Source organism: Muntiacus reevesi, chromosome 10 (genome assembly GCF_963930625.1).
Source record: "Muntiacus reevesi chromosome 10, mMunRee1.1, whole genome shotgun sequence".
Taxonomy (NCBI): domain Eukaryota; kingdom Metazoa; phylum Chordata; class Mammalia; order Artiodactyla; family Cervidae; genus Muntiacus; species Muntiacus reevesi.
In genome coordinates this window covers 7336464-7347518 of record NC_089258.1, presented here as the reverse complement: position 1 = coordinate 7347518, position 11055 = coordinate 7336464, and the positions used below count along the sequence as shown (strand labels likewise).

General features: G+C 47.4%; 1 pseudogene; it reads right to left on the bottom strand.

Moving 5' to 3' along the window:
- Nucleotides 1-5171: 5171 nt before the first annotated feature.
- Nucleotides 5172-5542, bottom strand: LOC136176309 (ribonuclease P protein subunit p14 pseudogene; annotated as a pseudogene).
- Between the last annotated feature and the right edge of the window lie 5513 nt (nucleotides 5543-11055).

Here is an 11055-nt window from a genome sequence, read left to right as displayed (position 1 = left end):
ACTTGCCCCTGAGATGAGCTTCAGGCCCCTCTAGAGAGTTCTGCAGGTCACCAGGTGAGCAGGCCCTGGGCTCAGGCCCTTCTGACCCCACCAGCCTCTCTTTCCTCTGAACTCCTCTGAAACGCACTGATGCCTGCATTTGCTGATCACCGGAAGAACTTGCTCACGTGCCACTAACTCAATAAACCGCCTTGTAATCTGAATGCTCTGCTGTGTCCTCTTTCTTTTTTTTTTTTAATTTTTTTGGCTTCGCCCTGAGGCATGTGGGATCTTAGTTCACTGTAGCTGTTGATTAGTCGCTCAGTCTCTATTGATTTCTATTATGACCCACCAGGCTCCTCTGTCCACAGAATTCTCCAGGCAAGAATATTGAAGTGAGTAACCATTCCCTTCTTCTGCGGATCTTCCTGATCCAGGGATGAAACCCACACCTCCTGCATTGGCAGGCGGGTTCTTTACCGCTGAGCCACCAGGGAAACCCCTTTTAGTTCACTGACCAGGGATCCAACCCACACTCCCAGCATTGGAAGTGTGGCGTCTTAACCACTGGACCACCAGGAAGGCCTGGTGTGTCCTCCTTAGGCTGGTTGTTCTGTTTGTTTTAACCCCTGAATGTCTTCATTTGGATGTGGGAAAAAAAGAGAAAAGAGAAACCAATGGCTAAGATGGTATAGTCTCATATAGTTGAGAATAAAAGGAGTGGGATGATGAAGTTGGTCCAGTTCAAGGATTTCTTGCTTTTAGGAAGAGACATGCCCAGCAGCCAGCTAAAGCATGTTTCTGAAAAATGAACCTTTTCCATTTTCATATAAAGTGGATACATACTATGATAGGGGTGAGGGTGATCTCCTGAAGGAATATATTGAAAATTATGGTGCATAAGGCATACTGGTTATTTTGATACACAATTGATCTTTTTCATCTGGAAAATGTACTCCTCCCCAGAAAACAAAATGAGGAAATTTTCTTTTAGTTTGAGAGCTTAGAATCCCTGTGAAACCTTCTTGACTGTGGCATTGCTTGTTTACTGTCTGTTCTATACAACCTTTATATCTTTCCCTCAACCCTAAGAATTTCTCCTCTGCCTGGGTTTTTCCTGATAACTATTCACCCCTCGGGGCTTCTCAGGTGACTCAGTGGTAGAGAATCCACCTGCAATGTAGGAGACGCTAGTTCAATCCCTGGGTTGGGAAGATCCCCTGGAGTAACCTACTCCAATATTCTTGCCTGGAGAATGTCAGGGACAGAGGAGCCTGGCAGCAACAGCCCATGGGGTCTCAAAAGAGTCCAACACGACTTAGCTACTAAACAGGAGAGGGTGAGATGTATGAAAGAGTAACATGGAGACTTACGTTACCATATGTAAAATAGATAGCCAATGGGAATTTGCTGTATGGCTCAGGAAACTCAAACAAGGGCTCTGTATCAACCTTAGAGGGGTGGGATGGGGCGGGAGATGGGAGGGAGGTTCAAAAGGGAGGGGATGTATGTATACCTATGGCTAATTCATGTTGAGGTTTGACAAAAAACAAAATTTTGTGAAGCAATTATCCTTCAATTAAAAAATAAAAAAATTTCTCCCCTCTCTCTGAAATATAGCTGTTCTGCAGTACCCCCAGATTGCCAGCAGGTGGCACTGACTAACTGCAATACTTCTCTCCACATTAAGAAACCTTTCCATTTATGAATCTTCTCTAAAGAATCCTGTTCATCAAGTATACATCAAAGGGAAATAAAAACCATCTGTCTGCACCCCAGGTCTGTAACAAAATCCACATGTAAATTAAAAGCTTAAAATATTCTTAGTTTACTATTCTTTTTCTCTCTTAAGTTATAAGCACCCTTGCCAACAGATGACAATGTCTATTAACTTATGTCCACAGAAGCTAGTACTTTAGTATTGCTATCAAGGAAATTCAGAGGAAGGTAGGTGTGTGTGATTCACTTAAAGATATACATTAATTAGGGTATGGTTCAGAAGGCATTTGCTAAAATGACCATAATTGTAAAGTATATATTACATTAATGTCACTTATTACATTTCACAAGTTTTTTTCTGTTTTCCACTATGCTGCTGGATGTTGGAAGTCACCATACCCAGTTGTTGCTTCTTTTTATGCAACCCCCTTTAAATTCTAGACTTGCCCCTTAAAGACAGAGCCTAGGACTTCCCTGGTGGTCCAGTGGTTAAGAATTTGCCTGCCAACGAGGGGAACATGGGTTTGATCCCTGGTCCAGGAAGATCCCACATGCCATGGGGCAGCTAAGCCTATGCATCACAACTACTGAGCCCATGTGTCTAGAACCTGTTTTCTGCAACAAGAGAAGCCACCACAATTAAAAACCCATGCACCACAACTGCTTGCCCTAAGTAGAGAAAGCCCACATGCAGCAATGAAGACCCTGCGTAGCCAAAAATACCACCTGATGCAAAGAGCCGACTCATTGGAAAAGACCCTGATGCTGGGAAAGATTGAGGGCAGGAGGAGAAGGGGGGCGACAGAGGATGAGGTGGTTGGATGGCATCACCGATTCAATGGACATGAGTTTGGGCAAACTCTGGGAGATAGTGAAGGATGGGGAAGCCTGGCATGCTGCAGTCCATGGGGTTTGAAAATAGACATGACTGAGCAACTGAACAACAATAAAAGCCCCCCCCCCCCCAAAAAAAAGAGAGAGAGCCTGAAGCTGACTCTGAGTTTCATTGGATGCCTCTTTCCCCTTCCTGTTTCCCTCTTTGCACAGTGACCTGGTTTGAGGGTCCTTGGATGTCCCTCCATCCCTGATAGAAATCCCAGCTCGAGGCCCCAGAGAGCCCTGAGGCAGGAGATGAAGTCACCAAGGTATTGGATAAGACAGGGTGGGGATCTTCCAGCTGGGGATCTGTGCATAATGGGCCCTTGGTTTCTAGCTTCTAGGATCCTTGAGGCAGAGAGGAGCAGGGCTTGCTGTTTTGAGAAGAGAGGGCTTGACCTCTGCCTGGTGCGGAGGGTGGGGGGTGGGGTGGGGTGGAATCATGAACCCTGCTGTCAGCCTCTGTATCGCCACTTGACTGTCTTCTGCCAGAAACCTATGATTAGATATCGTCTCTGATGACCATGAAGTGAAATGACACCAGAGTTGTGCAATATGCAGGCTGGGCAACTGTTACCAGGAACCCTGGGCCAACCACAGTTCTCTAATCCCTGGGCCAATTATTTGTGTAATCCCGTCAGTTCCCCACAATTACCCTCAGGGCAGAGGTTATTTCCTCCACAGCATAGAAGCTGCCGGGGGTGGTGGCGGCAGCTTTCATGTGAGAAGTGCCTAGAGGGGAGAAGACCCCGCCGCAGTTCCTTGCGGCCCACAGAGGCTATAGAAGGAGACCCCGGGTTGCAGCCCTACCCTGTGAAGTAGCAGGGAATAGGGGAGTGGTGGGAGCCAAGAAGCCCCCCGAAAGTATGCAGAGAGCGAGAGCGCGCCACCAAGTGGTGGGGCTGGGGATGACAGTCACTCAGCTCAGGGCTCCCCAGGCTCCTGGCATCATCTCTCCCGGGGCTACGCGGTCACGGAGTCACAGTGACAGGATTGGAGGAAAGTGGTCAACACGTCACAGAGCCTTTGATCCCCCTGAGAGGGCTGGAGACTTGGGCTGCTGGCAGGGCCTATGGAGGACACAGGGGCCACGTTTAAGGCCCACCCAGGGACACCGCTCACTTGTCCGTGATGAGAAGAGACCAGCTGGCAGAAGCAGCCCGCGTCACCAGGCACGACCCTCCCCCGCCTCAGAGGAGCTTGGCCAGGAGCGAGGAGGACGGGGCGGGGCCAGCGTGGGGCCACGCCCCTCCCCACCCTGCTCCGGGTCTCCGAACGCGAGGAGGGAAAGCGCCTGGCTTTGCACGGGAGAGTGACGTTCCAAAGTACACGCATCCTTTTATTACCTGTGAGATGCTCCGTAAGTAAAACAATCTGCTCTAGCTGTTATCAAGTGACGAGAACAGAGGTCAGAATGAATAAAATTGCTTCCTGTGTGTGCCTCCGAAGGAATGGAAACTCCACAATAAACAGATTCCCAGAGTCGCAACCTCAGTTGAGCAAGAGCTTCAGACAGGAAGTGGACTGAGGAGAGGTCATTGCAAGTGTGGGTGTAGACATAATGTGTGTGCTCAGTTGCTCGGTCGTGTCCTACCCTTTGCAGCCCCATGGACTGTAGCCTGCCAGACTCCTGTTCATGGGATTCTTCAGGCAAGAGTACTGGAGAGGGTTGCTGTGCACTCCTCTTCCAGGGGATCTTCCCAACTCAGCGACTAAATGTGTGTCTCTTATGTCTCCTGCGTCGGCAGGTGAGTTCTTTACCACTATCGCCACCTGGGAAGCATAGACACAATAAGAACCACTTATTTGCAGAAATGCAAAATTGAGATCAAACCCAAGTCTGACTCTGGGGTCCGAGGCCCCTGCCCCAGTGTCCTCTCATGACCGAGCATTTGCCTGGTGTTTTCTCACTGTGACAGAAAGGCTTGGCAAACCCAGGAAGTATCAGTGTTGAATATAGATCTAAAGACAACTGGAGGACTCAGGTCTGCAGAATTTCTTAATAGAACTGACGCCTGCCAAATCAGTCAATAAGAAAGCAAGTAACTGCTGGACCACATGGAACAAATTTACCAGGTCAAAATGAACTTTTTGTTTAATAAAGAACTCTCTGTTTCCAGCCCCAACATAGAAAGGGGCTGGAAAGTTAATTTTCCGGGAAAGAAATACGCAGCCTGGCCCTGGCATTTTAGTACCGAGGAAAGCTGAAATATGTCCATTGATCAAAACTCCATGGACAATTGTCTTTCTAAATCTGGTGTGTTTTGCAAATCTTCGTCTAAGTGCAAAGGACTGACATCCCCCGTTAATTCTGAGGTGGCCACGTCCCTCTGTGTGAAGGCCCTATTGAGTTCAGCCCAGTCTCCAACTCTGAGGTGCACGTGCTCTAAGGGTTGCCTGTTCGGTACTGATTGGCTCAGGCAGATTCTCCTGTGAAGCCAACCCCGCCACAGGTGATGGCTGGACATTACTGGGAACATCTTCAGCACTCTCAAATTCCATCGACAGGAGCTTTGGGGCTGCTTCAGTCTCCAAACATTATGCTGGCACCAAAAAGTACTTTTGAGAGAGGAATATTTTCTCAAATTGAAGACTACTCAATTCAATACTAGTTACCTACCATTGCCAGATAACGCAAGAAGTGGAGAAACCTGAATCACTCTGAAATCACAGTTCTTGCCTTTATAGGATCCTAACAGGGTCAGAGAGCTCCACAATTTGACAAGACCACTGCTGCATAGCCTCAGGATGGCTGACAGGGTCTTCTCTTCATAGGTCAGAACGTCCAAGGGTAATGCAGCATCAACCTCACCAAAGAGGACCTTCAGGGCTGACATAGCAGCTGTTTGAATTGTGCGGCATTCAGTCCGATCCCACAATCTTGAAACTCTAGGCGGACTTTCATGTCGTGGTACTCAGAGGGATTTTTGTAAACAGTTCTTTTCTATGTGGCATCTGAGGCTGACATCTTTTTCCAGTGCTGATCACATCTATATTGAGTCAAGAGGGTGTCGGGCACTTGAAGTCGTTTTCAACTTTCTTTGGACTGACTTCTGCCACTGATTTCTCCCCTACCTGGGGCCAGGCGCATGCGCTCTGCACACGTGGTCTCCCCTCCTCTCTGAGACCGCGTTGTAGAGAGAGGCCTGGGATGGTTCGCGGCCGGACTCGCCTTAGCCCGTGGCATCCACCGCCAGAGTGGGAGGTACCCGAGGCCGCTCCTTGCTGCCCGCCAGCCCTCCGCCTTCTGTTTTCATTTTTTTATTATTTTATTTATTTGACTGGACTGGATTTCACTGCGCCAGGCAGGATCTATTTCCTTGATCAGGAATAGAACCTGGGGTCGCTGCATTAGGAGCAGGGAGTCTTAACCGCTGGACCACCAGGGATGTCCTCCACCCCTTCTCAATTTGAAACTGCTTTTGCAGGGAGAAATCTGTTCCCTCTTGCCCCGCCCCCATCCTCCAGGGTTTTCTCTCTTTTCTGAGGCCCTTGTGGTGGCTTCAGAGTTTGAGACTAGCCAGTTTCATGCCTTTAGGGTCAGCCTTGCTTGCCTTCGTGTATGCCCAGTTGTGTCTGACTCTTTGCGACCCCATGGATTGTAGCCCACCAGGCTTCTCTGTCCTTGGGATTCTCCAGGCAAGAATACTGGAATGCGTTGTCATTTCCTTCACCAGGAGATCTCCCCAACCCAGGGGTCGAACCTGAGCCTCCTGCATTGGCAGGCAGATTCTTTACCACTGAGCAACTTGGAAAGCCTTTGAGGTTCCTCTAGAGCAAAGCCTTTTGTTCCTCTTGAGCAAAGCCTTTTGTTCCTCTTGAGCCTGCACGGCGCAGGATCCCGACGGCTGCCACCAGGGGGCGCCATGAGTCCCTGTTCCAGGGCTGACGGTGGATGCTGACCTTGAGAGGGACCAGAGCTGTGCTGTGGCTCCGCAGATGCTGGGCTTTGCTGCACTGCCGGCTCTGGCCAGCTGACCCACACATTCCTTTGTCTGTCTTCCAGTTCGAGCCCCTGCAGGTGGTCAGATTGACTTGGCCGGTTTGGGGTTATCCCCATGCAGAGACACCTGCAAGTGAAGTGAGGGGCATCCGTCTTGGTTTTTAAATGTCCCACATCTTTGCATTTGGGGAGGCTTTCTGATCGGTGGTGCATCCTTCTGGGACCCTCAGAGGTCACCTGGAACCCTCCTTTTCTCTGCTGTGCACCTGTAGGGTGGAGGGGCCAGGCGGCCACCTGAGGGGAGAAGCTGCCCACAGTCCACTTACTCCACTTGGTGAAGTTTGCATGTTACTTTTCGGCTGGTGACTGCTCACCCCAAATCCGACTTTGAGAGTCGCCCACAACCCAACAGCCCTGATGATGTACTGCGACTGAGCTTCACACTGGCCCAGGAGGACCTTTTCCTCATCCTTCCAGCCTACTTCAAAGATGCTGCAGACGATCACTGTTTACTGTTCGAAGCACAGGTTCTGAATCTCAGTGCCCATGATTTCCCGAGTCCCCTGAGGTGAGGAGAATGTTTGCCACTGAGACACAATATGACCCGAGGCTTGGGCCTGAGGACAGCACTAGGAGAGAGGGGAAGCCAGCCAGTGGGAATCTGGACCAGCAATGGCCAGCAGGAGGCGAAGGAGGAGAGAAAAAGTGGATCTGCAGCAGTGGTGGCTTTAGGAGCACAATTTATGGCCTCAGTATACACTCAGTCTCAAAAGGACTCTGCAATGAGAATTTTGGGGGAAAAGATGACCTTCAGGCTTTAAAAGGTCTCAAATCAAAGGAAGACTAAATTATAATTCATCAAAAGCCTGATCTAGGAAGGGGCCTCGGGTTCTCTGGTAGTTAGAAAGTCTATTTCCAGAATATTCTTTGACCTCAGCATTCCAGGAGTTGACGTTTAACTGCATCTCAGGTTTTGGACTTAAGCCATTGCACTGGGTGTTCCTTAAAGCCTGCATTTGTCCTAGGTCATGTAAGGTGCCATAAAACACACAGCAAACATGGCACTCCTGCCTAGGGCAGAAATGCCATCTAAAATTTTGGAAAATAAAACATTGCTCAAAACTTTAAAACACAATTACATAATGGAATAGAATACAAAATTCACAGATTTTAAACACTGAATTCGAGCTATTGAAAATATGGGTTTTGAGATGTACCTTGATTGAAATATTTAGGGGCACTGTCTTTCCTAAATTGCTGTGTGACATTGAACAAGTTTCCTCAACTCTCTGAGACTTGGTTTTCTCAGTACAACAGGGAGTGACTTGGCCTCCATCTTTTCCCGAGCCTCAGGGTTTAGCCCACCACACTTTTCTTTGTATTGACATCACCAGTCCATCTCTTTCCTTATGTATCAGTCAGGTCCTCCAGAGAAATAGAACCAGTGTACATGTTTATGTTAGGCTGATGTCAAGGAGCTGGCTTAAGTCTGACAGTTGTAGGGCAGCCCCACAGGCTGGAAACTCAGCCAGCAGCTCTTAAAATAGAATTTATTCTTCTCTTAGAAATGTCAACTTTCGTTTTGAAGGCCTTTCTACTGTTGCATGAAGCCCATGTGTTGGGAGCCGGTGAGAGAAACCCTGCCCATGACAAGGTTTGGTTTCCAGGAGCTGGCACACAAAGGCATCCGGACCTCCAGGACCGCTCCACACGCAAAGGCGTCTGGACCTCCGGGGATTTCTCCAGACCGCCCCACCATCCACTCCTAGGCCTTCGTCCTTTCATCTTCTGATGCTTGGCGTTCTTCTATGTTCCCTAAAAACTAGTCTGACTCTTACCTAAAATCCCTCCTTGAACCCTTTGCATGGCAGCAACACAGTCCCTGGGGGCACATGGGTCCCAATAAACAGGCCTATCTATCCCATAAGCAAAAGTAGATAGAGTCCATTATGAGATTGAGAAGATTCCTTAGACTGTGATCAGGAGGGAATTCCTGAGACCTCTGACCCTTAGGATTACATACGAGAGCTCAGTCCGCCCGGGGCTGAGCTTCCCAAGATAAGGTTTGTAGATGGCTTTTCACAGTTGACTAGCTGCTGCCACTGAATTGTTTAAAAGTTATGTGTAGGTATTGACTGTTCTTGAAAGTTATTTATGATGTAACCCATGATTATGCACCTGGTACAATCTTAACATTCCCCCCTCCTTAAACCTCTTTAAAGGATTATTGGTTTTAGGGTATATAAGCACTGATGTAAAAGAATAAAGTAGTCTTGATTCTGGACTCAACCAAGACTCGACTCGCTTCCTTTTCTTCACCATCGCCGCTCATCTGAAGGGAACCCCTGGACTCCGCCGGGACTGGACCCCAGCACCCATGTACATTGTTATTGTTCAGTTGCTATGTCATGTCCGACTCTTTCTGACCCCATGGACTGCAGCACGCCAGGCTCCTCTGTCCTCCACTATCTCACTGGAGTTTGCTCAGATTCATGTCCATTGAGTTGGTGATGCTATCTAACCATCTCATCCTCTGCTGCCCCCTTCTCCTTTTGCCTTCAATCTTTAGCATCAGGGTCTTTTCCAATGAGTCGGCTATTTGCATCAGGTAGCCAAAGTATTGGAGCTTCAGCATCAGTACATTATTGAGGGTAATTTCCTTTAAATTAACTCACTGTAGATGCTCAGTGCCTCCACAAAATACCCAGAACAACCCCTAGGTTAGTGTTTGATGAAACGATTCAGACTGTTGTCCAGTAAGGTACATGTGCCTACCGGCTATGCCTGGTGGTGGGTAGCCGGGCTGGTTTCCTGGGTTAGCTCAGCCAGTGCTGTGCTTTTTAATTGTGTATTTTAGTTTTGGTTGCGCCATGTAGGGATCTTAGTCCCCTAACCAGGGATCCAACCCATGGCCCCTGCATTGGCGTATGGCATCTTAACCACTGGACCAGCAGGAATGTCCCAGAAGGTCCTTGTGCCTGGTTGAATGCTCTGTTGTCATCCTCTTGAAATCTGTTTTTTAACTGAAGTATAGTCGTATTCTTGAAATTCTTCACCGTCTTGCGCTGGGCCCTGTGATTCACATGGCCTGTCCTACCTAAGGTGTAGTTTTTGCTCCTGAAACCATGGACTCGGATCGTGAGCCAGTCTCTCTGGGGAAGTTGAGTCCATGGGGACTGACCAGGTCTCCATGGTTGTGCCATTTCCCTGACACTTCATCACACACTCCCTGGCATGGCTATTTAATGTCCTATGAATGTTAGTCTTGTTTCCCTGCATTAGAATATACATTGCTTTACTTTTATTGGCGTAGAAATATATATAACATAGAATGTACCATTTTAACCATTTTTCAGTGTGCAGTTCAGTGGCATTAAGTACATTCACTTTATTTTATTTTTTAATATTTATTTATTTATATGGCTGTAACAGGTCTTCACTGCAGCGTGTGGTGTGGATTGAACCTGGGCACCCTGGGCTGAGTGCAAAGTCTTAGCCACTGAGTGCAAAGGGACGCCAGGGAAGTCCCAGGGACATTCACTTTATCGTGAAGCCATCACCAGTCTCCAGAGTTCTTCATCTTCCCCAACTGGAAACTCTGTTCCAGTTAAAAACTATCCCCTAGCCTCCCTTCCTCCCAGCCCCCACTATTCTATTTTCTGTTTCTGTGAGTCTGAATAGTCTAGGTACCTCATATAAGTGGAATCATGCAGCATTTGTCTTTTTGTGACTGGCTTATTTCAGTTAGCAGAAAGCTTTCAAGGCTCATTAATTGTAGGATATATCAAAATTTCCTTCCTTCTTAAGTCTATTATTCCACTCTGTGTGGAATATGAGTCCACATTTCATTTATCCAGCCATCCATCAGTGGACATGTGGGTTGCTTCTACTTCTTGGCAATGGTGAACAATGCTGCTATGAATATAGGAAAACAACAGAAAATAACAAGTTTGAGTCCCGGCTTTCAGTTGTTCTGGGTGTATGCTCAGAAGTGGAATTGCTGGATCATGTTTTATGTTTTTTGCGGAACCTCTGTACTATTTTCCTTGGCAGCTGCACCATTTTATTACAGTTTCACCAGCAATGCACACAGATTCCAATTTCTCCATGACCTGGACAACACTTGCTATTTTCTGTTGTTGTTGTTTTGAAAAGAGTAATCCTAATGCAAGTAAAGTGACTTCTCATTGTGATTTTACTTTCATTTCCCTAATGATTAGTGATGTGGAGCATCTTGTCATGTGCTTATTGACTATTTGTATATTTTCTTTGAAGAAATGTGTATTCAAGTCCTTTGCCCATTTTTGATTAGTTTGTTTTTGTGTTGATAAATTGTAGGCATTCTTTGTATCTTCTGCGTATTAGCCTCTTATGAGATATAAGATTAGAATATACATTTCTTGATCCAGGAGCCTGTCTTAAGATTCTTTTAATTTCCCCAAAGGCACCTGGCGCCTTGTAGATGCTCAACAAAAGCTTTGTGAAAGACTACCACAACATGTGGGAGGTCAGAGGTCACTCGAAACTGCAAAAGGAAT